Source organism: Pseudophryne corroboree, chromosome 7 (genome assembly GCF_028390025.1).
Source record: "Pseudophryne corroboree isolate aPseCor3 chromosome 7, aPseCor3.hap2, whole genome shotgun sequence".
NCBI lineage: Eukaryota > Metazoa > Chordata > Amphibia > Anura > Myobatrachidae > Pseudophryne > Pseudophryne corroboree.
In genome coordinates this window covers 460,135,664-460,162,944 of record NC_086450.1, presented here as the reverse complement: position 1 = coordinate 460,162,944, position 27,281 = coordinate 460,135,664, and positions in this window count along the sequence as shown.

The window sequence follows — 27,281 nt, the reverse complement described above, 5'->3', positions numbered from 1 at the left end:
ATAGCCAGTTACCAGGGCCAACCTATGGAAGGCTTCTTTTTCTGGAGATTGTTAAATTTTACAATATATCCCACACTGGATCTCTCTCAAGACCAATTTGTGACTTAGACTGCTGCACATCTGGTCTTGAGAAAGGACCAGCGTGGGACCGAAACTTTGACTGTATTTATGCTGCTGATGTGAGGTTTGATAAATTTTATTTGCATACTGTACTACTACAAGTCTAGTGAGTGGTTTCCGTATAGCATGACTGTATTATAGAGACCCTGCTGGAGAAGGTGATTCTTTGGATTTTAAAGCACCCCAGCTGCTGTGGATGATTACTCTGTCAGTGCTACTTCAACAACCTGGATATATACTGTACACACACACACACACACACACACACACACACACACACACACACACACACATATATATATATATTAAGAAAATGGAGTAAAAAGGAGCGCCTACTAGTGTTGGTGAAAAAAAACCTTGTGGGTTCAGGTGTAGTGATAGAAAGACAATATGCAACAACTTAGCTTAAAAAACGTTCAGGTAGATGACTCTTAGGAGCAGGACATGTAAAAGAGAGATAAAGGCAACATAGTGTGTACTATTTTTGAAATATCACAGACGCTTAAGAATTAGGAACTGTGCTTGTTCCAATTTTTTATAAAAGAGCAACATAAATTAAAAACAGTAACAATTTAATAGATGCAATCCTGCCACAAATGCAGGTCACAAATAAAATTAAACAAATAACATTAAGAAACACATATAAAAATATATAGCAGCTTGTCTGTTCGTATGTGTAGGTATTAACCGTACAGGATAAAGGAATATAGCCAGCTTATCTGTCCGCATATGGAAAATCTGAGATTTAAAAGGATATATAGGCAGATTTTCTGTCCGTAAATGCAAGTAACAAACGTACAAGATTGAATATTAAAAGCAGCTTATCTGTCCACAAGTGGTAAGTCCAAGGGGTGAGCATCAAGTCCCAGTCCCCATCTTCAAGGGGAATATATATTTATATACACAGTATGTGCTATTATAAGCATTTAAAAAGTGATATGGCATTTAGTAAAAACAAAAGAAGGATTACTGGACGTGAATAAAAAACACTAGTCCAAATTAGGGATGAGCGGGTCCAGTTACCCACCCAAGCATTAAGATCCGAGCTGGTATCCAAGTCTGGCTTGGGACTTCCCGCCTTACTTGGATCCCAAATGAGGCCAAACGTCATCTTCCCGCTGTCAGATTCTCGCAGGTTTTGGATTCTATATTAGTCCCAGTGCATCGTCCCTGTGCATTCTTCACTCCGGCTGTGAAGAGTGTACTGGACGGCTGTGTCCATCTCCAGTACGTGTCTGCTGTGGCGTGGGGCGGGTGCTCTGTATGCTTTATCTGAAAGGGGTGCTCTCTCTGTCTGCTGTATCTGAAACAGGTGAGCTGTCCATCCATCCATCCATCCATCCATCTAGGGGCTCCACTTCAGTGTAAAATCAAAATAATAAAAGCTAAAAACAAAAAGCCTAAATTATGAAAAAAAATATTTTTTTGTTTGTGCTGTACCATAGTGTACTGTACAATTTTTATTTTATTTTCATAATTACTGTGATACTGCTGGTCAGACTGCAGTATATTATTTCCTTCTCATACACGTATTGTGTGACACTGTATGTAAAGATCAACCATTGTGTAATTATATATATTTCTGACACTGTAACCGCCGGTGTGTGATATAAAAAAATATACAGATTTCTGACTCATTTGTGCGACAACACCAGTGAAGGTCAACCGCAGTGTGTAATTATATAATGTCTGACTCATTTGTGTGACACTTTAACCGCCGGTGTGTGATATTAAAAATACTTATAAATATTTCTGACTCATTTCTGCAATGCTGTTGGCGATGTTCAAACACAGTGTGCAATTATATATATTTCTGACTCATTTGTGTGACACTGTAACTGCCAGTGTGGGATTTAAAAATAATACATATTTTTGACTCATTTGTGTGACACTGTAACTGCAGTGTGTGATATAACAAATAATATATATATTTTGATTTAAATGAATATTTTGTGCTGTGTCATCCCAGTTTACATCCAGGGACTGCAGCTGCTCTGTTCATCTAGGGGTGTTCTGTCAGTCCACCCAAAGACATCTTTTATTTTATTATTTTGTGCTGTATCCTCCCAGTATATATCCAGGCGTACTCCATCCATTTCAGGGTGCTGTGTCCATAGCTCATAGTGTTTTGTTATAATTTATTGTCCTATTTCATAATTCTTATCTCCACATTGTGATTAATTCAAATTAATATTATTAATAATAATTTTAAATTAACTAAATTTAAATTAATAAAACTAACCTTCTGCATGTCAAAGATATCTTTGAGGTACAGAAGAACTTGATCCTAATTTTAAAACAATTTTAACAGATGATTACTGCATTTAAAAATATATTTTTAACTGTGTTTACTGCCCACTGCTGTCACTTAGCTTAGTAATCCATCTACCTCTGTGCAACCTTTTAGCCTAAACTGGATAAAAAGAATATTGTGAGTTGTGAGGTGTTCAGAATACACTGGAAATTAGTGGAAATTAATGTTATTGAGGTTAGTAACACTGTAGGAACAAAAACACAAATTCTGTTATTTTAGCTATTTTTATAAAATTTAAAAAATAAAATAAAAATGTTTCAAAACTAAAACCCGCAAGGGCGGTTTCATCAAAACCAATACAGATCCAAAAAACAAAGGAGATCCAGATACAAAATCAAAACCTGAAAAATGGCCTGGAGCTAACCCGTAGTCCAAATCTAGTTTGCCATTTCCCTGTTTTTCCTACTGTGCATCCATAATCTTATCTCTTATACTGTATAGAACTTTTTAAAAAACATTATGTTTATCAAATTTTTTTAATTTCACAGATATTGAAATATTTTACATTGTGTGTACCATCAGTATAGCGCTTAGTGCAAATATAATATCCCGTGTAATCAGCCTCTTCACACATCCCAGAGTCCTACAGAGATCCTCATAGAATATAGATCGGACATATTCCTGTCAGTAATAAACTTGTCTTCTATTAAATGTTTTATAAACTCCTCATACTTTTACAATCACATTTTATTAGGATTGCAGTAACCCTTTTATAGAGGGAATCTCTATGTAATGTACATATGGGGTCATTCCGAGTTGTTCGCTCGGTAAATTTCTTCTCATCGCAGCGTTTTTCCGCTTAGTGCGCATGCGCAATGTTCGCACTGCGACTGCGCCAAGTAAATTTGCTATGCAGTTAGGAATTTTACTCACGGCTTTTTCATCGTTCTGGTGATCGTAATGTGATTGACAGGAAGTGGGTGTTTCTGGGCGGAAACTGGCCGTCTTATGGGTGTGTGTGAAAAAACGCTACAGTTTCTGGAAAAAACGCGGGAGTGTCTGGAGAAACGGAGGAGTGTCTGGGCGAACGCTGGGTGTGTTTGTGACGTCAAACCAGGAACGACAAGCACTGAACTGATCGCAGATGCCGAGTAAGTCTGGAACTACTCAGAAACTGCTAAGAGAGGTCTAATCGCAATATTGCAAATACGTCGTTCGCAATTTTAAGAAGCTAAGATTCACTCCCAGTAGGCGGCTGCTTAGCGTGTGCAAAGCTGCTAAAAGCAGCTTGCGAGCGAACAACTCGGAATGACCCCCATAGTGAATGAATAGTTTTACTGTAGATACAATGTTTTGCATTAAGCTAAAAAAGTACCAATGAGAGAAATGTTAATGTAAGAAAATATTACACAGCATTTTGTTCAATACCAGAACCATCACAGCTATAGATCAGGTACTATTGTACATTATAATGTAGTAGATGAATCACAACCAGGGGTGGATTGGGGTGGAAAATCAGCCTGGGAAATTTATGGAAGCAGCTCTAATAGGGGTACAGCTTGAAGATGGGTCTGTTGAGGGAGGCAGGATCCTTCCTCATAGGGCCTGATTATTTGTAATTGCGGCCTTCCTTGTGTCTTTTGCTGCAGTTGTGTCTGAGACCAGGGGTGGATTGGGAACTAAAGTGGCCCTGAAAAACATTGTAGAAGGGGCCAGACATGGGCAGCACTAGAGGTATAACATAGTGAGTAGCTATAGCAGCATCACTGGATGGCAGCTTTGCTCTATTGCAGAGATGGAATAACAGAATCAATGGGAAAAATGCAGTGTACTGAGTGCGGTGGGTTGTCTGTCAAGTGGGGAGTGGGGTCACATAACAACACACAAAACAGGCTCCACAGACACGTCGGACAACCAGGAATCTTCCTGGTGAGCCCTATGGCCAATCCGCCCCTATTCACAATTCACCTTTTGATTGCCATAAAAAAGAATACAGAAAAGGACAGACTCTTACAGTAGTTATATAATTGTAGATCCATAATCAGTGTGTTCTCAATTAAGAAGTTACTACTCTATGTGGACAGGGAAATTAATGAAATGCATCAGCAATTAATTTTGCCTTTGGGGATTGATCACAAAATGTTTAGAGATAAATGAGCAAAGTTTTCTTTATCTCTACTTCTTAACATTCATTTACAGTTTAGATATGTTATACAGTAACATTGTGACATTAATTCTAAATGTCTAAATACTGCTGTATGTATTCCGTATAATGTGTGTTTATATAATTTTGTTTGTTTTGACAATATTTATGATAGCATCAAGTTTAAAAAATAGATTCATATGTATGTTTAAATATATAGTACTAATCTGTGTCAGAATACAGAGCCTAATTCAGACCTGATCGCAAAAGCAAAATCTTTCTCTAATGGGCAAAACCATGTTGCATTGCAGGGGGGGCAGATATAACATTTGCAGAGAGAGTTAGATTTTGTATGTGGGTGTGGGAAAGTGTCACCTACTAACAAAAATGAACGCGTTGTACATCCCACGCATCTAAAGCAGCCGTTCTTTCTACTTAGAAAGTGCTTTGATGTTATCTTAGAATCAAAAACCGTCATGTCAGTTTTAACAACTAGGGGGTATATTTACTAAAATTCATATTTGCAGTGAATTGGTGAGAGATTAATCACGAATGACATCAAATGTGTGAATTAGCAACTTTTTTTTTCTTTTACGTCTCCTTTACTATGCTGTCATATTCTGCATTTTCGTGTTTTCCGATGTCGATGTAATTCGTAATGTCAGGCAGTGTTTTACGAGAGTGATTAGTAAAACACTGCCGGACTCAACATATTGAATCCCGGCCGGATCTGTGAGATCTGTGCAGGGCTTCATTGTGTACCTTAAAAGAAGTCTATAAAGTGTTAATAATAATAAAAAAAAATTGCGTGGGGTCCCCCCTCCTGAGCGAAACCAGCCTCGGGCTCTTTGAGCCGGTCCTGGTTGTAAAAATACATTGGAAAAATTGACTAGAGTTCCCCCATATTTTAACAACCAGCACCGGGCTCTGCGCCTGGACCTGGTGCAAAAAATATGGGTGACAAAAGACGTAGGGGTCCCCCGTATTTTTAACACCAGCACCGGGCTCCACTAGTCAGAGATAATGCAACAGCTGGGGGACACTTTTATATTGGTCCCTGCAGTCCTGGCATTAAATCACCAACTAGTCACCCCTGGCTGGGGTTCCCTGGAGGAGTGGGGACCCCTTAAATCAAGGGGTCCCCCCCTCCAGCCACCCAAGGACCAGGGGTGAAGCCCAAGGCTGTCCCCCCCATCTGTGGGCGGTGGATGGGAGGCTGATAGCCTTTTGTGTAACAAAAAATATATTTTTTGTAGCAGAACTACAAGTCCCAGCAAGCCTCCCCCGCAAGCTGGTACTTGGAGAACCACAAGTACCAGCATGCGGGCGAAATGGGCCCGCTGGTACCTTTAGTTCTACAACAACAACAAAATACCCAAATAAAAACAAAACACAGACACTGTGAAAGTAAAAGTTTAATCAACATACATGCACACTTACTTACATACATACTTACATACATACATACATACTTTCCTATGTTAACACAAAGCACTCAGTCCTCTTGTCCAGTAGAATCCAGGGGTACCTGTAAATAAAATTATACTTACATAGAATCCGGTGTAGATCGGTCCTCTTCTTAAAAGTTATAATCCATGTACTTGTTAAAATTAAAAAACGAAATACCCGGTCCACGAACTGAAAGGCGTCCCATGTTTACACATGGAACCCCTTTCCCCGAATGTCTGGACCCCCCATGACTCCTGTCAAAGAGGGTCCCTTCAGCCAATCAGGGAGCGCCACGTCATGGCACTATCCTGATTGGCTGTGCGCTACTGCACTGTCAGTCAGGCGGCGTACTGTGGATACAATGTAGTGCAGCGGCGCTACATTATATCCAATGGTGGGAACTTTGCAGTCTGCGGTAGACTGTGAGGTAAAGTGGGGCTAACCACAAGAGGAGTTACCATCCGCCACAGACCCTTCACCCGTCTAGATAAATCAGGACTACTAGCATTATATTCGGTCACCCAATGCACAATATCCTTCGGTAGTGCCTTAAATTTGTGCTTGTTTTTCTTTCAATACGTGTACAAAGCTCTTTCACTTGCTTTTTTCAACTCAGTCAGGGCGTATCCTCTCTCAGAAAATGTCAACACCATCTCATCCAATTGTATCTCCAGTGTAGCAGAATCAGTATTATTTCTGCACACCCTTAATAGTTGCGAGTAGGACAAACTGTAAATCATAGCCTTAGGGTGGGAAATATCTGCTCGGAGAATGGTGTTTCTATCAGTGGGTTTCTTGTAGAAAGATGTGCACATTTTTGCAACACAGAAACACACTTTAGCTAGCCTTAGATACAAGGCTATAGACCATGTGCCATCTTCGATACGTGTAGGCAATAGGGATAAGAAGCTGCTCCAATAAGAATCAAAATGGAATTTCCGCCTTGATTGTTTAGCGCCTAGGGGATTAAATGAGTCCCTAGGCCTTATTAATTTTCTGTAAACATCTCTTGATGATGAGACATGGTCATATTTTAAGATGACTCTAGAAATATAATGGTGATCCATGAGGAGTGATAAGGCACCTCCCCTCGTGTAGGACCATTCCATGCGTGGCTAGTCCTTGTTATACGTTTATTTAAAATAATGTACCAGCTCCAATGTTGTGGTTGACTTATTTTATACTTATCAATATATGGTCAGACTCGTATTTATACACACAGAACTGTTTTTAAGATAGCGTATTTGCACTTTGCACTTTGTTCTGTTATGGTTTTTTTAGTGTCTTTTTACACTACACACTCCAGCTCTGTGTGAGCGCATTGAATTCATGTGTGCTTATGTTTTTTAGTTGTTACACAATATCATGATCTTATGTAGATTGTTGCGAGAAGTGTCAATTTTACCCTGATGTTATGTTTTCACAGCTCTCTGCGCGTTTCCATGGAAACCGGACAGCCTGACAACGTCACTTCCTGGCCGGCTGTGACACCGATACCGGATGTGCGGGACAGGGGAGGACAGGGAGCTCCGTGGTCCACGTGGCTGAGAGTCATTTTTGGGGGTAAGTGGCGCCAAGGTTTAGGGTATATATGTATGTCACTTTGCACTGTCATGTTCTCTGAGGAAGGGGATACGTCAGCAAGTTGATTCCATACAGTCAGTATTACATGCAGTAGCATACAGGTACTCACAGCATGGCAGACTCTTGATAGGTTCCAGTTGTCCCTAGTCTAACCCACAAAACCCGACCTATCACTCGGGTAGCTATTCTACCGTCAAGAGCAAGTTGACTCTGTCCTGGAAACCCATATATCAGGAAATTCCAGGTGCTGCTGATCACACACCTGGGAGTCTGCTACTGCTTCTAAAACCTGGTCTGGATCCTCCTCATTACTTTCACATGGAAAACTGCCGTCTCTGCCCCACTCCTCCCCCCTTAGCTGCAACCACCCTGGTGAAGCTACACTATTTTCAGGTGAGCTCTCTGCCTCGCCCACCCCCATCTGTGTCATCTGCCCAGGTACACAACCTCCACAACCTTCCAGAGGTCACCCTCCTCGTCTTCTTCCTCCTTCCCTAGCTTCACCATAGGGTTGCTTGGAGGAACAGGACCTACAAACCTCCTGGAAAGGGCATCGGCATTGAGGTGCTGTTTCCCCGGATGATGCCTCACCTCAAACTTAAATGGCTGCAAAGCCAAAAACCATTGGGTCACATGAGCATTCACCTCTTTGTTTGTATGCATCCACTTTAAGGGTGCATGGTCTGTGACCAACAAAAACTCTTGTCCCAATAAATAATATCTTAATGACTCAACTGCCCATTTATTGGCCAAGCACTCCTGCTCTACAGTTGAGTTCCTGCGCTCCCTGGGCAATAATTTACGGCTAAGATAGAGGATGGCTTCTCCTCTCCATCTACCTCTTGGGATAGGACCGCTCCCAATCCTGTACCAGAGGCATCCGTTCGTAACAGAAATTGCTTTTTAAAGCCAGGAGTTTGTAAGACAGGCTCAGTACACAGCCTCCAGTCATGGAATTCTTGGGCTTTGCTGGGCCCCATCACTCCAATCCTATCCAGTATAGCCTATTTCATGGCGAGATAGGAGCGTGCCTCAGCCACAGTCATGTCCACATATGCCCACTGTGCCTCCCCCTATTAACTGGGGATCCAGACTGTCAGACCATTCCTCCGCAGGCCATCCCGACCGCGTGGCCGTGCGCTCAAACTTGCAAAGGAATGCCTCTATATCATCCACTGGGGTGAGCTTCAGCAGTCTTTTCCGCTCTGGCTCAGATTTCTTTAGCGCTTTTAACTCATCACACAACATTTGAATTTGGGTTTGCTGTCTTTCAGCCTGGGTTCATTGGCCCTCATGTAACATTTGAATCTGGGTTTGTTGCCCAGCAGCAAGTTCAGCAACTTATTTAAGCAATTCCTCCATATTGCCCTGCGTGGCCCCTAGGAGGTTTAATATAATGTGCCAGGCTTATCAAACAGGCCAAGCCGACACCCGCCTGCTTTGCTGGCTTAGTTAACACAAAACAGCACACCGTCTGCTTATAATGCTATGGCCCTTTAAGACTGCCACATGCACTGCATAACCAGAGAGGGAAAAAAAAGGAAAACTTGCAGTTTAAACACAGGTAGGCTTACCAACCGTTTCTGCTGTACACCGTGTCCTTGCTCGCATTCTCCACCACTTGTGACAAGAGGGGTAATTCTGAGTTGATCACAGCAGGAACTTTGTTAGCAGTTGGGCAAAACCATGTGCACTGCAGGGGAGGCAAATATAACATGTGCAGAGAGAGATAGATTTGGGTGTGGTGAGTTAAATCTGCAATCTAAATTGCAGTGTAAAAGTAAAGCAGCCAGTATTTACCCTGCACAGGAACAAAATAACCCACCCAAATCTAACTCTCTCTGCAATTGTTATATCTGCCCCCCTGCAATGCACATGGTTTTGCCCAACTGCTATAAAATTTCCTGCTGCGATCAACTTGGAATTACCCCCAAGGTGCATACACACGGGGACTCAGATGAACACTTAGGTTGTTTATTTTGCATAGCAGGTCACCACATAGCAAGTTGATTCCATAAGTCAGTATTACACGCAGTAGCATACAGGTACTCACAGCATAGCAGACTCTTGATAGGCTCCAGTTGTCCCTAGTCTAACCCGCAAAACCCGACCTATCACTTGGGTAGCTATTCTACCGTCAAGAGAAAGTTGACTCTGTCCTGGAAACCCTTATATCAGGAAATCCCAGGTACTGCTGATCACACACCTGGGAGTTTACTACTGCTTCTAAAACCTAGTCTGGATCCTCCACATTACTTTCACATGGAAAACTGCTATCCCTGCCACATATATATATAGTCTTTCTTAGACATGTCCCTGTAGTGTAAATAAAGTCCTGTCCTGTCTGTGGCCACACTGAGGGAAAACTGATCAACTGCCTTTTCCATTTTCTCTGGGTAGTTCTGTTCAGGCCTCCACGGCACTGTCCCTGTGGGATCAGTATGAAAAACCTGAAATCAAAATCCTGACGGTCAAAATCCCAAGAACAATGGACCAACGGTCAAAATCCCGCTAAGGTCAAAATACTGACATTTCAATTTTTGACAGGTCAAAAATTCTACAAGTTTTTTTATTGTTTTTTGGTATGTATGTCTACTTAGGTTGACATGGACACCGTATTAGTGTACCGCGTTCGCTCGCCATGCTTCGGACACGGTGCCTCTCTGTGCTCAGCACACTATTATATTCCCCCTCCAGGTCCACTGGGATGGTAAAGTATGAACAAGTCGGTTTCAATGAAAATATCATGACAAATTCATGTCGACTTTTTGATCTGTCAACATTTTAAATGTCGGTATTATGACCTTGTTGGGATTTTGACCTTGTTGGTATTTTGACCATCTGTCAATGGTTGTCGGTATTTTGACCATTGGGATTTTGATTGTAGGTAAAGTGACCGCATCCCATCCCTACATGGATCTTTCCCTCTTAGGGCTCTCCCTGCAGCTGCTACTTCCTCTGTTCTTATATGGGCAATGAGCTGTTACTGAAGAAACCTCACTGATCTCACTCCCTCTCTCCTCCAGAGGAGTCTCTTACTGTTGCTGCTGGGACTTGCACGATGATACTTGAGCTGACAGGACACTCTGGAACTGACACATAGGAACTCAGCCTCTGCAACGGACTCGTTCTCACTCAGGATACCACTGCTTGGTCTGCTGTCCCTGCTTACAGCACTCCTGTTACAATCCTGAGCACTCATGTTTTGTTTTTGTTATAAATTACCTTTGCTTCAGTTTGTGGAACTACAGGTCACAGCTAGCTCCTGCATAGTTGTCTCCCAGTGCCTTTGCTCCTGCACTCAGCAACTGACTTCACAGGTGTCTGGATTCTGTAATTACAGCTCGTTACCTGGAAACTACTATTCAGCTTGTCAGCCTGCTCAGTCTGCACTGCAGCGGCATGTTATATCAATTACTGGGGGCCTGTCTGGTGCTCACAACTGATTGGTCCAGCCTGTTCTTTTAAGCCTCTCAATCCCAAGAGGCTTTGCCAGTTATAACTACTCCATGTGGTGTTCTGCTTCCTGGTTCCTCTCTGGTCTCAGTTCATCTGTCCAGTGGGTATTGCCTTGTTCCAGTATTGAATTCCAGCTTTAACATCTTGCTGACGACTTTAGTCTGCCGACTGCCGCTACCTCCTGTGTTACCCCTGGAGTGCCTGCTGCTGTTCCATCTCCACGGCCCCAGCGTACCATCTGGCCGTGTGCACCCTGCCACCTTCTCCAGTTCCTGTTTGTTCCTGTGTATCCCTGCGGTTGGTCATATACAACACCTCTACCATAACTCCAGTCCAGTTCAGGTATCAAGTGACCCAGACAGGGGGCCGCGACCTGCACGTCGGAAGCCGTGAAGCCCATATGCCCTTGCGGGGTTCCCTGGTGAAAACCTTCCGGCGTGTTAGACTCCGCGCCTCTGTTCTGGGTAACGTCAACCACTTGGTACCTGATCCCGAATTCCGGATTCTGCACCAGTTCCTGACATTATAACTGGCCCACCACTTCCTGGGCATGGACCCGTCACAGCAAAATCCGGCTCAAATCTTGGCTGGTCAAATACAAAATTTGACGCAGCAACTGCAAGATCTAAAGCTCCGAGTTTCCACCCAGGAAGAAACTAGCAGGTCATTGGTTGTAACCAGAGCTCCTGGGCCTGAACCAAAGCTGCATCTACCAGATCGGTTTACAGGTGACCGGAAACAGTTCCAGAATTTCCGTGATAGCTGCAAGCTATATTTCAGACTCCGGCCATCATCGTCTGGTTCTGAGGCTCAGCGAGTAGGTATCATCATCTCCCTCCTGCAGGGGGAACCCCAGTACTGGGCGTTCGGATTAAAAATGGAGAATCCCGCCTTGCACACAATGGATGCCTTTTTTAGCGCCCTAGGAATTCTTTATGATGACCCGAACCGAGCAGCTTCTGCAGAGGCTCACTTACGAGCCCTGAGACAAGGGAAAAACACGGCCGAGGTATACTGCACTGAGTTTCGCAGATGGGCAGGTGATAGTGGTTGGAATGACCCAGCCCTCTGAAGTCAGTTCCGCTTAGGCCTCACTGAGCAAATTAAAGATTACCTTGTCCAGTATCCTACTCCTGAAACCCTGGACAAGCTCATGCAGTTAGCAATTCAAGTAGATCGTCGGATCAGGGAACGGAGGATGGAGAAAGGTGGAGGGTCACCATCTCCCTCAGCAATAGCCTTGGAAGAAGCCGAAGATTCCAGTGAACCCATGCAGATTGGGGCCTTTCGTCTTTCTGCTCAGGAAAAATCTCGTAGACGATCGATGGGCCTATGCTTATATTGTGGAGCAAAGGGTCATTTTGCTAATGTTTGCACCCTGAAGTCGGGAAAAGACAAGACCCAGGGGTAAAAGGGGAGTTACTCCTGGGTCTGGCTGGAATCTCTCCAAAAAATTCAGTCTTGCTTCCAGTTCAAATTAGTCTACCTACTCAGCAAGTTGCAGTCAAGGCTTTTGTTGATTGTGGTGCAGCTGCCAACTTTATGGATATCTCTTTCGCCCGGTCCTGGAACATTCCTTTACTAAAGATGAAGCCTTCTGTGACTATTAGTGGCCTTGACGGTAACCCCCTCCTCAGTGGGCAAGTGTCTCAGCAAACTCCTCCTGTTCATTTAACTACTGGTCTTCTGCATTCGGAGAAGATCATTTTCCTCCTTGTCAATTGCCCCATGGCCTCCATAGTCCTAGGGCTTCCCTGGTTGAAATCCCATAATCCATCCATCTGCTGGAAGACAGGAGAACTCTTACAGTGGGGACCAGAATGTACAGGAAGATGTCTGTCCTTGCCAGTGCGATGCTCTCAAGTTATACCAGAGGGGCTACCGACTCCATATCATTCATTTGCGGATCTCTTCTCCAAGAAAGAGGCAGATACTCTCCCCCCCCCCCCATCGACCTTACGACTGTGCCATCAGTCTGGTATCCGAAGATAAATTACCTAAGGGTAGATTATATGCTCTTTCTTTGCCAGAAACTAAAGCCATGGAAGACTATATTCAGGAGAACCTAAGCAAAGGGTTTATTTGTCCCTCAAAATCACCAGTAGGAGCAGGATTCTTCTTTGTGGCAAAAAAGGACGGCTCCTTATGTCCATGCATTGATTATAGAGGACTCAACAAAATCACGGTTAAGAATTCTTATCATTTGCCTTTGATTTCCGTGTTGTTTGATCAACTCCGGATGGTGGAAATCTTCTCTAAAATTGATCTTCGGGTGGCATATAACCTCATACAAATTAAGGCCGGTGACGAGTGGAAGACGGCCTTCAACACTCAATCTGGGCATTATGAATACCTTGTTATGCCATTTGGATTGTCAAATGCTCCTGCCGTCTTCCAAGATTTTATCAATGATGTGCTCCGAGAATTCCTGGGAAAATTTGTTGTGGTCTACTTGGACGACATCCTGATATATTCACGGTCACTTGAGCAGCATCGAGTCCATGTCCAGATGGTTGTTATGCACACCAGTGCCTGCAGGAATGTACTGGTGTCAGAACTGTTATGCACTCCAGTGCCTGCAGGAATGTACTGGTGTTTGAACTGTTATGCACACCAGTGCCTGCAGGAATGTACTGGTGTCTAAACGGATAGGTATGCAAAACAAATGAACTCACAGACAGACTGGGGAATATGACATTACGTACACAGAAGGTGATAGGGTAACAAAATACACACAAAGTGAACAGAGAAGCCCAGAGGCTAAGGAACTGGGTGTCTCCCTAGTATTAGTAATGCTCAGATGGAAAAGCAAGATGTTGTGTTTTAATACATAGAGAACCCGAAATGCTGTTGCTAAGGGCAACAGCAAAACCCTAAAGGGTTACCAACGGGTGTGGCAGTAAACTCCTTGGTCAGAGATGGAATGATAGACACAAGGAGAGTCTCCACAATCCTAATTCTCACTTGCAGTGCACAGGTTCAGCTTACTGCCACTAAACTGACACCTGACACCTTGCACAGTGAGACAGGATTTATGCAGGCAAGTCTTAGAATACAGCCGCAAACTTGCTAAGTTCACAGAGTAGTAAAAGAACCCCAGCAAGCTAAACGACTGACTCCAGTCTTACTGCTAGGTCTGGATTGGCAGAGTGTAGTACCAAATCCCCAGGCCTATTTGCAGTAAGCAGCAACAAATACAAAGCTACACAGTGCTGGCTAACTTTCAGGAACTGACTAACCAACAAAGATTCAGCAGCATCTGCTTAACCTGAGAAGAGGCCTTATAAAGCAGGTGCTGTCCACGCTCCACTCAGACCTCACAGACTGTGAGCACAAAAACCAGCACCGGATCCCCTGCCGTGCACAGAGCCTGTAACCACTGCACAGCAAAAGACCCGAACCGGAGTATCAGCTGCGCTCAGGTTACTCCGCTAGCACTTGTCTCCCGGTTGCCATGACGACGTGGCAGCACAGGGCAGGAGACCCTAACAATGGTGTTGCAAAAGCTCCGGGAGCACCATCTATACGCCAAGTTAGAAAAATGTGAATTTGAAGTGAAGGAAGTCGCTTTCTTAGGATACGTCATCTTTCCCAAGGGGTTCTCCATGGATCCCAGTAAGCTTCAAGCAATTCAAGATTGGGAACAACCTACTAACCTTAAAGCTATACAACGCTTTCTTGGGTTCGCTAATTATTACAGGAGATTTATTCGTTCATTTTCAGACATTGTTGCACCTATTGTTGCTTTGACCAAGAAAGGTGCGGATCCATCACATTGGTCACCTTCAGCTCTACAAGCTTTTCTCAAGTTAAAAAAAGCCTTTATATCTGCACCTGTTCTTAGTCATCCAAATCCTGACCTGCCTTTTGTTATGGAAGTGGATGCTTCTGAAGTGGGAGTGGGAGCAGTCCTATCACAGAAAGATCCAGTGGATTCTAAACTTCACCCGTGCTCTTTTCTGTCCAGAAAGTTCTCTCCTGCCGAAGCCAACTATGATGTTGGAAATCGTGAACTGCTTGCTATCAAGTGGGCTCTAGAAGAATGGAGGCATTGGTTGGAAGGGGCGAGACACGTGATTACAATCCTCACTGACCATAAAAACTTATCCTATATTGAGTCAGCCAAGAGACTGAATCCAAGACAGGCACGATGGGCATTATTCTTCACTAGATTCAACTATGTGATCTCCTATCGGCCAGGATTGAAGAATCTTAAAGCAGATGCCTTGTCACGAAGCTTCCTTCCAATTCAAAATTCATCCTGCTCTTCTGAACCAATTATTCCTGTTTCCAATATCCATGCTGGTCTTGATCAAGATTTAGTCTCCCAGATTCAAGCCAAACAGTCTCTTGCACCCATGGGGACTCCCTCAAGACTCCTCTTTGTCCCTAAAGAGTACAGGAAAGCAGTTTTATCTGAATTTCATGTAAAAAGAGTCTCTGGGCATCCAGTGATTTCTAAGACTCTGGATTTATTGTCTTGCTCAGTTTGGTGGCCTTCTATGTATCAAGATGTTAGAGAGTTCATTCTTGCTTGTGAGATCTGTGCTCAACATAAAACTCCTCGTAAAGCTCCCATGGGACATCTTACGCCTCTTACGGTTCCCTCAAGACCTTGGTCCCATATTTCTATGGACTTTGTGGTTGATCTTCCCAAGTCATCGGGGTACAATACCATTTGGGTTGTGGTAGACTGGTTCAGTAAGATGGCTCACTTTGTTCCTCTTCGCAAGCTCCCCAGTGCCAGGGAATTGGCAACCTTGTTTATCCAACATATCTTTAAATTACATGGATTACCACAGGACATCGTCTCCGACAGAGGAACTCAGTTTATTGCTCAATTCTGGCGAGCTTTCTGTTCAGCCTTGGATATTAATCTCAGTGTGTCCTCTGGTTATCATCCGCAATCCAATGGACAGACTGAGCGAGTGAACCAGTCTCTTGAACAGTATCTCCGTTGTTATGCTTCCAAGTACCATAACGATTGGGTGGACCATCTGGCATTTGCTGAATTTGCATATAATAATTCCAGTCACTCTTCTTCATCCATGTCACCCTTCTTTTGTCTCTCTGGCTTTTGACATCCTGCAGCAACAGACTTCTTCCCTTGATCCTGTAGCTCATCTGAGGAAAATTTGGAGGAGAGTACGTCTGGCACTCAACCAAGTCTCTGTTCGTTCCAAACAATTTGCTGACAGACGACGAAGACCTTGTACTCTTAAAGTGGGTGATATGGTGTGGCTGTCCACTCGAAATATCAAGTTACGCCAGCCCTCTCAAAAATTTGGGCCTAGGTTCATTGGTCCATTCCGGATTATTAGACAGATTAATCCAGTAGCCTTTCGACTCCTTTTACCAAAATCACTTAAGATCAATAACACTTTCCACTGTTCCTTGTTGAAACCAGCATTTGTGTCCCAGAGATTTAGAAGATCTCCTTCCAGAAGGCCTGCCGCTGTGTTAGTTCCAGCTTCAACATCTTGCTGACGACTTTAGTCTGCCGACTGCTGCTACCTCCTGTGTCACCCCTGGAGTGCCTGCTGCTGTTCCATCTCCACGGCCCCAGAGTACCATCTGGCCGTGTGCACCCTGCCACCTTCTCCAGTTCCTGTTTGTTCCTGTGTATCCCTGCGGTTGGTCATATACAACACCTCTACCATAACTCCAGTCCAGTTCAGGTATCAAGTGACCCAGACAGGGGGCCGCGACCTGCACGTCGGAAGCCGCGAAGCCCATATCCTCTTGCGGGGTTCCCTGGTGAAAACCTTCCGGCGTGTTAGACTCCGCGCCTCTGTTCTGGGTAACGTCAACGACTTGGTGCCTGATCCCGAATTTCGGATTCTGCACCAGTTCCTGACAACTCCTCAGTCCTCACACTGATCTCTCCATCACTCCACTCTCTTTCTGGGCTCTCTCTAGGGATTGGCCAATCATATGAGAGGTGTGAGCTGTGTCCTCCATCACACAAACCACTGTTGCTAGGCTCCAATAAAAAGGGGGGGGAGAGGGTAAAGCTGCAGGTTATGGCTCTGATTATATGGCAGCTTAGAGTATACACTGTCCTTGTGGCAAAAAGTATGGGCTACACAGGTTCTCACAGGGTCCTACATGGAGCACCTGGTACAATAAGGCAATTTACATGTCAGTTGAAGAGAGCATGAGTTCTGGGGGATACCACACACCCAATATCACACATTTAAGAGTGTCAATCAAGAGAAGCCTGCGAGCAGTTAGGTAGTTAGAAAGTGGGCCACCCTGTGATCCCAAGGGTAGATATAACTGTACAATATGATGTGATTTCAGACTGAGAAGCTATTATCTCAATATTTACCTAGAGATCTAAGCTGAACTTACAATATGGAAAATGGATAAATAATAATCAAGTTATGAAACTATTGATGTAGCTGCCCCTGGTAGATGACGCAGCCATAGCATCTTTCATTGTTGTTGCAAATAATATACAAGATAAAAACAACAGCATTGTGTGTGTGTGTGTGTGTGTGTGTGTGTGTGTGTGTGCTTGCGCACTCATAGGGAGCAAACTAATGCCTTGACCCAGGTGAAGAAAATCCTAGGTTCGATGCAGAATGCAGCACAGGTAAGTCAAATATCAATCTTCTCTGTGGCTCTATAGATGCACAGCACGGCTGCAGGGAGTAAAGGTGCATACACACTTGCGAGAAAATGAGCGACGTTGCTCATTTTCCCCCTTCCTGAGGGACGTCGCTCATTGTCACTGCAAGTGTGTATGCCGCTGGTGACCATCAATGCACATCCCCGCGGTTCTATAACGGCCCTCGCTGTCGGCCTTGCAGGCAGCTCAATCTGGACTATCGTCCAAGAGATACCTGCATGGCCCGGCCGCTGCGTGATGTCACTGAGTGATAAGAATGTCATACTGCTCAGTGTGTATGGCCAGCCGCCAACCGCCCGGCCCAGGAGGGGAAAACACTAGGTGATGTCGCTCCTTGAGCACATTGCCTAGTGTGTACCCATCTTAAGACACCGGAGCCCTTATAGCTGGGGTCACACTCGCAGCATCCAATACACTACTAAAATGGTCATGACATGCCTGCTACTCCCTAAATGATCCCTGCCTGTCACTCACTTTGCAAATAAATCCTCTCTGTGACTACCATCACAAGAACATTTTGGCACATGAGCAGTGGCAAAAATTGCTCAATTCCGTACAGCTTCAACATTGTATAGAACTTAGATTTAGATTTAGATTTAATGAACTGAAATTCAGGCTTGTTGATAAAAAGAAAAAGAAAAAATTTCAGAGAATACAGGATCAATTAGAGCAGAATCATAGTCAATAACAACAAATTACTAACATTTTGTTATAAATAACATAAGGCTGTAGTATGCTGTCCAGGCTCCCTCTCCGGTCAATAGTTTTTTTCCCCACCTATTAGTCTCCGCAGAGCACTTTTCATGTCTTTATTCCGTAGACTGAAGATCAGAGGGTTCAGTGTGGGAGTGACAACTGAGTACAATAAACTAGACACTGGTTCTAAAACATTGGAGTACTCTGATGGCGGCACCATGTACACAGACATAGCCGTCATATAGAACATAATGACAATAGTGAGGTGAGATGAGCAGGTGGAGAAGGCTTTCTTTCTTCCTTCCTTAGATTTTATCTGCAAGATGACCCTGATAATTTTGATATATGATGTCAAACAGAACATGAAAGGAAAGGTTCCAAATACCATTGTGTCTGTACAGATTACAATAGAATAGTTTTCACCGCCAGTACAGGCAATATTAATCAGAGCTTTAGGGTCACAGAAAAACTGGTGTATGATGCGAGAATGACAGAAGGACATGTGTGATGCTGGGATTGTAAGCGCAAGTGAGTTTAATAATCCTGATATCCAAGTGCCAGATGTCAATACAAGATAATGTTTCCTATTTAAAATAGTATGATAGTGTAAAGGATCACATATAGCAACATATCTGTCATATGCCATAATGAATATTAGATAAGTCTCTGAGGAAGCAGCCAAAACATAAAAGTACATCTGTGTGAAGCATTGTATGAAGGACACTGTATTATCTCCAGATAGTAACATGTGCAGCAGGTTAGGGACAGTAGTGGTTGTATAACAGATATCTACTAAGGCCAGGTTACAGAGAAATAGATACATGGGGGTGTGCAATTGGTAATCAATGTATATCACTGTTACTATAATAGCATTAATAAGTACTCCAAATATATAGAGGAAGAAAAACACACATATAGTTGGAATTATATAAGTTGATTTTGCATAAAATGGTAACAAGAGGAATCCATTCATGTAAGTCTGGTTCTCCATTTCATATCCAAGTTACCCTGTAAAGAAACACACAGTACTTTTACTTCAACCTATTTTCATGGCTGTAGGGTTATAGAATTCTTATTAGGACAATATCACAGCTGTAGCTCTGTCTATTGTATCTCAGGTTATATAGGACAATGCTAGGCAGCCAGAAGTCTCTACACATACAGGTGTGATAAAGATCAGTAGCGGATCTTGCCACGGGCAAGCAGGACTTTTGCCCGAGGCGCTGACTATCGGAGGGCGCCGGCGCCATCCAGAGGGCGCAGCACCATGGCAAGATCCGTTGCTGCTGTGGTGCCCCCCGCTGCCGCGGCCCGTTGTCCCGCTGTCTGCTGTGAAGGGAAACTAGACGCTACGCGTCTAGTTTCCCTTCCTGGAGAGGACCTTCACTGTAATGATGTGCGGTGCGCGTTGACGTCATCGCGCACCACACAGCAAAGGTCCTCTCCACAAAGGGAACTAGACGCTTAGCGTCTAGTTTACCTTCGTGGAGAGAACCTTTGCTGTGCGGTGAGCGATGACGTCATCGCGCACTGCACATCCTACAACAGTACAGGGGGCGTAACTGACCACGCCCCTGTATGATGCCACGCCCCCTAATGCCGCCCGGGGCGCCAGAAGCCCCGGAACCGGCCCTGATAAAGATGTAGCATAGCTGAGATAGGTGAAATGAACTTTGGCCCTAATTCAGATCTGTTCACTCGCTAGCTATTTTTTGCAGCGCTGCAAACAGATAGACGCCGCCTATAGGGAGTGTATTTTAGCTTTGCAAGTGTGCAAATGCGTGTGCGTGTGCGTTTTGTACAGTGCATCTGGTGATGCCCTGTACAAAAACAGCTTTTGCAGTTTCTGAGTAGCTCTGACATTACTCTGCCATTGCGATCACTTCAGCCTATTTGAGCCTGGAATTGACGTCAGACACCCGCCCTGCAAACGCCAGGACCCGCCTGCGTTTTTCCAAACACTCACAGAAAACGGTCAGTTGACACCCATAAATGCCCTCTTCCTGCCAATCTCCTTGTGAACGGCTGTGCGAATGAATTCTTCGCTAGAACCAGCGCAAAGCAATGAACCGCTTTGTACCCGTACGGCGTGCCTGTGCATTGCGGTGCATACGCATGCGCAGTAGTTACCTGATCGCTGCGCAGCAAAAAAACGCTAGCGAGCGAACAGATCTGAATTAGGCCCTTTGTCTCTCATCCACACTCATTACTCTCTCCCATGTATGATTGCACTAACACTTGAGGAAGTCTGAAGGAATGTACACAGCTCCCTCCAGGATGAAAGAATTTGGGGGTCATTTTGATCCCAAAGTATTATTACCCTCAATAACCATAATTTCCACTCATTTCCAGTCTATTCTGAACACCTCACACCTCGTAATATTATTTTAAGAACTAAAATTTGCACCAAGGTCGCTGGATGACTAAGCTAAGCGACCCAAGTGGCCGACACAAACATCTGGCCCATCTAGGAGTGGCACTGCAGTGTCAGACAGGATGGCACTTCAAAAAAATAGTCCTCAAATAGCACATGATGCAAAGAAAAAAAGAGGCGCAATGAGGAGGCTTTGTGACTAAGCTAAGCGACCCAAGTGGCCGACACAAACACCTGGCCCATCTAGGAGTGGCACTGCAGTGTCAGACAGGATGGCACTTCAAAAAAATAGTCCCCAAACAGCACATGATGCAAAGAAAAAAAGAGGCGCAATGAGGTAGCTGTGTGACTAAGCTAAGCGACCCAAGTGGTCGACACAAACATCTGGCCCATCTAGGAGTGGCACTGCAGTGTCAGACAGGATGGCACTTCAAAAAAAAAGTCCCCAAACAGCACATGATGCAAAGAAAAAAAGAGGCGCAATGAGGTAGCTGTGTGACTAAGCTAAGTGACCTTCTGTACCGTACTGCTATATATTATATACTGGTGGTCAGCAAACTGCAAAACTGAAATGCACCACAGGTATGGATGGATAGTATACTTGACGACACAGAGGTAGGTAGAGCAGTAGCCTTCTGTACCGTACTGCTATATATTATATACTGGTGGTCAGCAAACTGTGCAAAACTGAAATGCACCACAGGTATGGATGGATAGTATACTTGACGACACAGAGGTAGGTAGAGCAGTGGCCTATTGTACCGTACTGCTATATATTATATACTGGTGGTCAGCAAACTGTGCAAAACTGAAATGCAACACAGGTATGGATGGATAGTATACTTGACGACACAGAGGTAGGTACAGCAGTGGCCTACTGTACCGTACTGCTATATATTATATACTGGTGGTCAGCAAACTGTGCAAAACTGAAATGCACCACAGGTATGGATGGATAGTATACTTGACGACACAGAGGTAGGTAGAGCAGTGGCCTTCTGTACCGTACTGCTATATATTATATACTGGTGGTCAGCAAACTGTGCAAAACTGAAATGCACCACAGGTATGGATGGATAGTATACTTGACGACACAGAGGTAGGTAGAGCAGTGGCCTTCTGTACCATACTCCTATATATGATATACTGGTGGTCAGCAAAATTATGCACTGTACTCCTACTATATTGTCAGGAATCGACTTACCAGGCTGACATCCGTCCGCCGCTGCGGACTCCGTCCTGGCTCCCTGCGGTCACCTGTCGCCTATGCCCCTGCCATGGGACATCATCAAGATCCTGGGAGCACTCCTGAGACAGCGGGCGTGTAGCGCGCCGCGTCCCCGCTGGGCCGCGGCGTGGGCGCCGCCATGACAGTCTGCAATAGCCAGTATACTGCGGCCAATCCGGTGCGTGGCCGCACCCACTTTTCCTTCACTCACCCAATCCCTGCGCACCATGGGGTATATAAGAGGCTACAGGTTCAGTTCACAGGCATCCTGGACTTTGTGTCTTTCCAGCGACCTACATGAAAGGATCGGTTCCTGTCTCTCCTGAGTTCCTGGTTCTCTGCTAAGAACTTATACTCCTGGTTACTCTGCATTCTTCCGTGGAACTTCAAGGCTCAGCAATACCTGCAACCTGCATAAGGCCTCACACTCATCACCACCTTGTGTGCTTCAGCCTGCAGTTGAAGACTGACTCCAGGTGTGTTCATTCCTCCACCTGTGACACAGCTTGCTGCTGCCAGTGCTTCATCACCTGCACTGTGAGTCGGACTCCTGCTTATGCTCAGGTTTGCCATTTCCATCTACTGCCTAAGTTTCCTGTTTTAAAACCCTGCACTGGTTTCCAAGCCAGAACCATCTCATTATCATTCTGTTCTTCTGATTATATACTTCCGGATATTATTTCTCAAAGTCATCTGTCATCCATTGCCATAGACTGTCAGTTATTACACTGAGTGTTTGACTTTTTCTCATCTGTTATTATTATTTCTGCTGCAATACTGTTAATCTCATCTGCTTAATAAAATACCATTGCGCTCATGCACAGGAACGTTATTCAACCTCCTCGTTTCCTTCCTTCCACCTCCACTGACCCACTAGCGCCCCCTCCGGGGACACAGACCAAACACAATCTGACAGTAAGTCCAGGATCGATGGACTCGGATGGTGGACGGAGTGTGGGGTCAGAGGCCTTGCAAGATCTGGTCTCCCGTCTGGATGGTCAAGAGGTTGCGCAGCAGCAGATGCTTCACTTTCTGCAAGGGATGTCCTCCCGATTGGATACACTGCAGCAATCCCTGCCTAGTGTACTCTCACCTACTGTTCCAGTTACTCCAGCACCTGCCAGTGCTGTAAATTCTTCTACGTCGGCGGCATCAGCTCCAGTGTCACGTCTGCACCTGCCCGTGCCGAGCAAATATGATGGCAGTCCTAAATTATGTCGCGGCTTTCTCAATCAGTGTGAAATACAGTTTGAGTTATTGCCACATAACTTTCCCACGCCAAGGTCCAAGGTTGCCTACATCATTTCCTTGCTCTCTGGTTCTGCTCTGAGTTGGGTGTCTCCTCTGTGGGAACGTGCTGACCCTCTGATCAACAACTACTCAGACTTCGTGTCAACCTTTAGACGGATCTTTGACGAGCCTGGTCGTGCAACATCAGCTTCGGCAGACCTGATCCAACTTCGTCAAGGTAACCGAAGCATGGGACAATATGTCATCCAGTTCCAGACGTTGGCTGCAGAGATCCAGTGGAACAACCAAGCTCTGGTAGCAGCCTTCTGGCACGGACTCTCGGATCGGATCAAGGACGAACTGACAACCCGTGACATTCCTGTTCAACTGCCTGATTTGATCTCCCTGTGTATTAAGCTGGACTCTCGCATCCGCGAACGCAATAATGAACGCGCTCGGAGTGAGTCTCGCAGATCAAGGTTCATACCTCCTGTACAGTTCCAGTCTCCCTCTTCTGACGAGCCTATGCAGATAAATAGGTCCCGCCTATCTCCTGAAGAGCGGGCAAGAAGAATACGAGAGAGGCTCTGCCTGTACTGTGCTGCTGCGGGCCATCAAATTAACTCCTGCACGATGCGTTCGGGAAACGCCAGATCCTGACTTGTAAGGGAGGAGTCAAGTTAGGATCTTTCAGTCAAGCTCCTTCTCAACAAGACCTCATTCTTCCAGTGACGCTAGAAACTTCCGTTGGGCTCCAGTCTGCGTCAGCATTAGTGGACTGCGGTGCTGCAGGAAATTTTATCACCCAAGCTGCGGTAAATAAATTTCGCCTGTCTACCTGTGAACTTTCTTGTCCTGTATACATTACTGCTGTGGATGGTAGTAGGATCTCTAAGGGGAACATTTCACATCAAACTACCCCAGTGGTTCTGGGAGTTGGATTTCTCCATTCAGAACTGATCAAGTTTCTGGTCATCCCTCAAGCCACCCAGGAGATTGTCTTGGGCATGCCTTGGCTCCAGCTACATAACCCACAGTTCGACTGGACAACGTTGCAGCTTACCTCATGGGGTTCACACTGTCATCAATCCTGCTTAGCCCAAGTGTGTCCCATTAAGTCTACCGAAGTAAAGTCACAGCTAAGTCTTCCAGCAGCTTATCAAGACTTCGCAGACGTCTTCTGTGAAAAGGCTGCTGATATTCTGCCGCCCCATAGGGAATGGGATTGTCCCATCGATCTCCTTCCTGGCAAGAAGCCACCTAGGGGGCGCACCTACCCTTTATCTGTTCCTGAAACAGAGGCGATGAGTAATTACATCAGAGAGAATCTTCAGAAAGGATTCATCCGTCCGTCATCATCACCCGCTGGTGCAGGTTTCTTCTTTGTCAAAAAGAAGGATGGAGGACTGCGTCCATGCATTGACTATCGGGGTCTCAATGACATTACCATCAAGAATAGTTATCCTTTACCACTCATTACCGAACTTTTTGATAGAGTTAAGGGGGCCCGCATCTTCACCAAGTTAGATCTCCGCGGTGCCTATAATCTCATCAGAATCCGGAGTGGTGACGAGTGGAAAACAGCTTTCAACACTCGAGATGGCCATTATGAATACCTGGTAATGCCATTTGGGTTGAGTAATGCTCCAGCGGTATTCCAACACTTTGTGAACGAAATTTTTCGAGATGTTCTGTATAAGTACCTCGTTGTCTACTTAGATGATATTCTTATCTTTTCTCAAGACCTTCCATCTCATCGCCTACAAGTCTGTGAAGTTCTCCGACGTCTTCGTGAGAACCGTCTCTACGGGAAACTATCTAAATGCACCTTTGAAGTTCCCTCTATACCCTTCCTGGGTTATATAATTTCCGGATCGGATCTTCAGATGGACCCGACAAAATTGGAAGCCATTGCCAACTGGTCCATTCCAAATTCCCTCAAATCTATCCAGCGGTTCCTGGGTTTCGCCAACTACTATAGAAAATTTATTCGAGGATTCTCCACTCTCATCGCTCCTATTACCAACCTGACTCGGAAAGGGGCAGATCATTCCAACTGGTCAGAAGAAGCCTTGGCAGCCTTCCGGAAAATCAAGCTAGCCTTTATGTCTGCTCCAGTGCTGTCACAGCCAGATGTCGACAGACCATTCGAGTTGGAGGTAGATGCCTCTACAGTTGGGGTTGGAGCTGTTCTCTCCCAGAAGGGATCTGATGGGAAAGTCCACCCGTGTGGATTCTATTCTCGCAAGTTTCTTCCTGCAGAAGCTAACTACTCCGTGGGAGATCAAGAGTTACTGGCAATCAAGCTGGCTCTCGAGGAATGGAGATATCTCCTAGAAGGGGCCAAACATCCGTTTAACATCTTCACGGATCATAAAAACCTGCTATATTTAAAAGCAGCCCAGTGCCTTAACCCTCGCCAGTCCAGGTGGGCTATGTTTTTCTCACGTTTTAATTTTAAGCTTCATTTCCGCCCAGGTTCACAGAATGTGAAAGCCGACGCATTATCCCGATCCATGGAATCTGAAGAAGGAACATCTGACTCTGTGCCACATTCCATCCTGAGTCCCGTGGTTTTCGCTGCCTCTCAAGTCTCCCCAGCTCCTCCTCCTGGTAAGACTTTTGTTTCCCCAGAGCTCCGTCCCAAGTTGCTATCTTGGGCCCATCAATCCAAGTTCACTGGTCATCCTGGTGTCCTGAAGACGTTCAAGTTCCTTTCTGCGTCTTATTGGTGGCCAAAGATGAAAATGGACATCCAGGATTTCGTGGCATCCTGTCCTAAATGTGTGCAGCACAAGACTCCTCGTCAATCTCCAGCAGGTCAGTTACAACCCTTGTCTGTCCCTAGTCGTCCTTGGTCTCATCTATCCATGGATTTTATCACTGACCTTCCTCCTTCTCAGGGACATAATACCATTTGGGTTGTAGTAGACAGATTCACCAAGATGGCTCATTTCGTTCCTCTCCAGGGTCTCCCTTCTGCCCCGAAACTTGCCCAAATCTTCTTACAGGAGATTTTCCGCTTACATGGTTTACCCTCTGAAATAATATCTGATCGGGGGGTACAGTTTGTAGCGAGGTTTTGGAGGGCCCTCTGTTCTGCCATGCAGGTTAAATTGAAATTCTCGTCATCATACCATCCTCAGACGAATGGGCAGACAGAGAGAGTCAATCAAGAACTTGAGACTTTTTTAAGGTTATATGTGTCATCTTCCCAGGATGATTGGTTCAATCTGCTTCCATGGGCTGAGTTTGCCCATAACTTTCGATACCATACTGCTACTGAGACGACACCATTCTTCGCAGTATATGGGCAACATCCACGTGTACCTGAATTTCAAGAACTCCCTCATATGGATGTTCCTGCTGCCACTACTGCTCTGACCCAGTTTTCATCCATTTGGAAAAGAATTCATGTTTCCCTCAAAAAAGCCTCCAGTCGATACAAGGTCTTTGCCGACCGCAAGAGACGTGCGGTTCCCCATTTGAAACCTGGGGACAAGGTTTGGTTATCAACCCGCAACCTTCGTCTCAGGGTCCCATCCATGAAGTTTGCACCACGCTTCATTGGTCCTTACCCTATCGAGAGTGTCATCAACCCAGTGGCTTACAAGTTGAAATTACCATCTTCACTTCGTATACCTAACGCCTTTCACATTTCTCTCCTCAGACCTTTAGTCCTAAACCGCTTTCAGAATACTCTTCCAGCAGGTCCCAAGATTCGAACTCAGCGGGGCGTGGAATTTGAGATCAACAAGATTCTGGACTCCCGTTGCCGGTATGGACGTCTCCAGTACCTGGTCGATTGGTGCGGTTATGGCCCAGAGGAGAGAAGCTGGGTGAATTCATCTGATGTCCATGCTCCTAGGTTGGTCCGTGTTTTCCACAGCACTCATCCCTCCAAGCCACGTGGGTGTTCGGTGTCCACCCCTAAAGGAGGGGGTACTGTCAGGAATCGACTTACCAGGCTGACATCCGTCCGCCGCTGCGGACTCCGTCCTGGCTCCCTGCGGTCACCTGTCGCCTATGCCCCTGCCATGGGACATCATCAAGATCCTGGGAGCACTCCTGAGACAGCGGGCGTGTAGCGCGCCGCGTCCCCGCTGGGCC